Source organism: Oratosquilla oratoria, chromosome 4, assembly GCF_046742065.1.
Source record: "Oratosquilla oratoria isolate Oo_2021 chromosome 4, ASM4674206v1, whole genome shotgun sequence".
Lineage (NCBI taxonomy): Eukaryota > Metazoa > Arthropoda > Malacostraca > Stomatopoda > Squillidae > Oratosquilla > Oratosquilla oratoria.
Genome location: NC_134780.1, coordinates 34033263 through 34038262, shown reverse-complemented (window position 1 = coordinate 34038262; position 5000 = coordinate 34033263). Strand labels below are relative to the sequence as shown.

At 35.6% G+C, this 5000-nt stretch overlaps 1 protein-coding gene across 1 annotated transcript in view; it reads left to right on the top strand.

Annotated features, from left to right (window-relative positions):
• Positions 1-5000, top strand: part of LOC143024443 (uncharacterized) — a 6845-nt gene that overhangs the window by 1024 nt on the left and 821 nt on the right. The gene's annotated exons all lie outside the window — the stretch shown is intronic.

Below are 5000 nucleotides of genomic sequence, written 5' to 3'. Positions count from 1 at the left end.
CACTAAAATATCCAGAGGCGCTAATATCCACATCTTTGAAAAAAGCAAAAAGTATCAGGCAACGAAAAGAAAAAGTGGTCAAGAAAGAAACTAGATACCTTGTCGTACCAGGCTCCGATTTCTCACAATCACTGGGGGATGCAATACGACCATTAGGACTAGAAATAATCAGCGAAGCAGGAAAGAAACTTAAAAATCTAATAACAACAGCGACACAAACAACTAACGACCTAAGCGTTGTATATAGGATACGATGCAGCAAATGTGATAAATCATACTATGGTGAGACCCACAGAGCGCTTAGGACCAGAATCAAGTAACACAAAGCTGACCTAAGATACCACAGGCTTTCCAACGCGATGGTGGGACATATAGAACAAGAAGGTCATATGCCCGATTGGCTACAATCAGAAATAGTTGAAAAGGATTGACAAAGAGAAGAAGGAAAACACTTGAAGGATTACACATAGCTACCAAACCCAACATAAACCAAAAAGTGGGAGACATAAAGTGGACAGAATACACGGAGAGGTATGCAGCTATAGAAAGACGACAGCTCCGACTTAACACGGGGATTTTATAACATGACAAAACATCACGGTGACATTTTCATATATATTTTCATTTATTAAAAATCATGTATTTTATTCTTATTCTAATTTTATTGATATATGCATTCTGTATCGATGCTAATTATTATGTTATTATATTATATGATATATTATGTTCTATTATATCATATGTTAAATTATATATTATATTGTATATTATGTCATGTATCATGTTGTTATATTACTATTATATTACCACTATTATTGTATTATATGATATATATGTTATATCGATGCTGTTTGACGTGTTATACTGGTACCAGCCACCGACCTCTCCGCAAGGAGGGAACGTGGACCTGGCTCACTATATACACCGCCAACTTCGACCCAGAGTAACACTCCTCTGAAGAAGCTATTGTAAGCGAAACCGGTCAGGAATAAACTCGATATTCAGATAAAGACCCGTGTTTCCCCCTCCACCTTTCCCATAATTTGTCCCAATGTCTCCACACACACACACACACACACACACACACACACACACACACACACACACACACACACACACACACACACACACACACACACACACACACACACACACATATATATATATATATATATATATATGTATATATATATACATATACATATGTATATATATACGAGTATATACATATATATATATTCATATATATATAGATATAGATATACATATATATAAATATACATATAGATATACATATAGATATACATATATATGTAGATATAGATATACCTATATATATATATATATATATATATATATATATATACATATATATATATATATATATATATATATATATGTATGTATGTATGTATATATGTATGCATGATTATATCTACTCTATTATGTTTTGCTTATGATTCAAATTTTGCTTTACAAACAAACTAGATCAGTGATCTGAATACTGCTTAGTGAGAAATTAACCTAAGTAACAGCAAGTAGTTCTAGAAGTTGTTCAGTAGCAAATCAACCAAATAGCAATAAAAATAAAATGGTTCTTGATCTGAACATAAGTAAATAAGTTGTTTTATGTTTTAACTCCAAGAAGGTAAATAAAATCTTAGAACTGTGATCATAATATGTTGATGTCAGAATTTGTTCAATTTTTCAAACTAATTGTATATATCATTAGGGTCTCTATATATTCTATTTTCCTTTATCCATTGGATAGCCAACTGTCTGTATAGAGTATTAGTCTCCCCGTATTTGTTATATGGTATTTCACTATGGTTATCGAATTCCATTAAAGACGTTAATTGATCGTAAATAGTACAGTAACGGGCTATAGCACTGATACTAAAACTGGCAACATGTATAAGAAAATTTCTAAATACTTTTACCTGCTTTACCTGTTGTCCAAGAAAAAATGTCGTGGAGAATAGATACTTAAGATTTTAAAGAAAGTTGCCGATATCGGAATTGAATTTTTTTTTTTCAACTAAGTACTAACTAGATGAGAAAGACTAAACTTAGGTTGTCGGGACATGTGTCCTTGAATTAAGGGTGGTGGTACACTAGGCGTTTGTCACTAGCACGCTATTTGCTTTTGCTATTTCGTTTGAGTAGAAATGACTTCAGTTACGATCTTTTGTTTTTCAGAGTTCCAAATGTCAAATTACTCCTGTGTCATATAATGAGAAGGTGAACGACGAGCTAAGAGAATTTAGACCTAGAATACGAATGTTAGACACATTGTCGAGATGTTCCTACGGAGGTCTAGAATACTGTAACCAAAGTCGTTTCTACTCAAATGAAGTAGCAAAGGCAAATAGCATACAGGAGGTAGGCGGTACTGCCGATCAGTTAGAAGTTGAAGGAAAAAAGACCAGTGTGGTAAAGTATTAACCCCTCTCATTTCGGAGATGCTCTTCCCATAGCTGAGTAAAGTCACCTGGCGGCAGATTTGATAAAGGTTTAAGTGAGACAGACTTAAGATAATATTCGATATTAGATTTTTTTTTTTTTTCAAAAAACATATTTCAGTCCATAAACGATTTTAAGTTATTTGATGCTAGGGTGTATATGACGAATGCAATATTCACAATGAGTAGATGAATAAATAAATGAATAATAGATAAGTGAATGAATGAATAATAAATGATAGATAAATATGAATAATAAATAAACCACAAATAAATGAATACATGTATAAATAAATAAATAGATAGAATTAATAGAACAAAAACACACATATTCCTACGCTACATATGTAATACAGCTTCATATATTTGTAAAACTTTTATATTACTTAATGATTGTATAGTTATATGGTTTTGGACACAAAAGACCTGTCGCCATAGATGGAGCTTGAATAAAATTAAATAAATTTGAATAGATTGAATAATTTTTAATAAACAAGTTGAAAAAAATACCTGGCAGCAACTAACTAAACTCAGAAAACTTTTATATACGGATGACCCAGTGTTTGTAAAGTTGACAATTAACATAATTTTTTAAGACCAGCAGAGAAATGAGTAACGCTTAAACACGTCGATTCGTCCCAAAACAAACACAGGAGTACTTCGCTTCAAAGCTGAAAAAGAACTTAGTAAAGCGTGTAATCGCGAGTGACCATCGACATTACGTCCGTATGTCTCCTCCCAGTCGCTTCCGTAAGGTTGAATTCTCCCCTCGGCGAACACGACGGATTGGCCCTTACGCTCTTGCCCGCCGAAGGATTCCGGAAACTTAGGACAGACGCTCGTAACCGCAGAGATAATAGTCGGTTCCGGTGTTTCTGTATCCGGTAAATGCATTATACATCGTCTTGGTCGTTTGGCGACCAGATATGTTACTACAATATCCGGGTAACGATATCATTTTCCGGTTTGTCATCTCAAATCTGGACCGGGAGGTAATATTTCATGGTAGGATACTGACTGAAAATAATTATTTCTCCATATGTTCAATTTAATTTCGCTAAAACTGCCACAAAAACTCCCTCTCTGTAAAAAGAAAAGGAAAAAAATATTGTAAGGGTGGAAACGGAAAGGCAGATGTGTGAGGCTACGACAGAACCGCAGCCCGGGTAATTGCTTGCACGAGGCTGATTGTGTCTGAATTCGATCCCTATTGTTTGTTACACCTGCCTGAGGATGAACAATAAGCTCAGCTGTGTACTTTACCGCAGAAGACCTTTCCGTGGGTTTCCTACTATGGCCCATCCAAAGGTCACCAACAGATAATAACTCCAAAGCTGAAAGAGGAATTCAGTAATCTCGTTATAAAGTCTTATAGATATAGCTATCAAAGACACTATCGTTTAACTCGATGTATTATTCATATCGGTAGTTTGAATAACGTAGTGTTTATGTTTGGTTGAATGCGTGTTTTATCTAAATGTATTGATCTCACTGGAGTATAGAAGAGAGGAAGTACGTATAGAGTCCTGTCTCCTACTATCTAGGTATCATACCTCGTGTGTGTGTGTGTGCGCGTTTGTATGTGTGTGTGTGTATGTTTTGTTAATAAATGACTATTTTTCTTAACATAACTAGAGAAAAGGAGGTAGGAAGAGGTAGAGGAAAAGAGATGGAGGCAGACAGAAAGACAGAGCTAAGGAGGGAAAGAGAATGTAAGGGTTTCAATATACTTTTTTTTTTTTTCATCCTACCTATCCAAGCCGTCCATGTTGCCAGAGACAGAAAACTCTTTCTCCCCTCGACGACCAAGACTGTACAAGAGGACGGATAAAGTATTTTTTCTTTTCATTTCCATTATTTTTTTAATTTTTGCACAAAAATATTTTCATAACACCATGAGCTTCACCTAGGTCATCTTGTAGCAATTTGGAATCTTCTTAGTATTTGGGTGTCTTCAGGGTCCTACCACCGTCAGCAAATAGGGAAGTATAACGATTTATTTTTTCATTCATCGTATCATTGGTGTACATCAGATACGTTACGGGTGCCAGTACCGTGCCCTGTGGGACCTCACAATTTACATTCCTCCATACAAAGATCGTGTGTGTGTGTGTGTGTGTGTGTGTGTGTGTGTGTGTGTGTGTGTGTGTGTGTGTGTGTGTGTGTGTGTGTGTTATAGTCTCTCTCTCTCTCTCTCTCTCTCTCTCTCTCTCTCTCTCTCTCTCTCTCTCTCTCTCTCTCTCTCTCTATCTCTCTCTAATCAATCTCTTCGTTACCGAAAATGAAATTCCATTGCTTTTTTATCAATCTATAAATATTGAGATCAACTCCGACTTAATTGTATAACAAAGATCCTGTGTGTGTGTGTGTGTGTGTGTGTGTGTGTGTGTGTGTGTGTGTGTGTGTGTGTGTGTGTGTGTGTGTGTGTGTGTGTCTCTCTGTCGTGCTATAGTCTCTCTCTCTCTCTCTCTCTCTCTCTCTCTCTCTCTCTCTCTCTCTCTCTTGATCTGTATCTCTCTCTAATCAATCTCTTCGTTA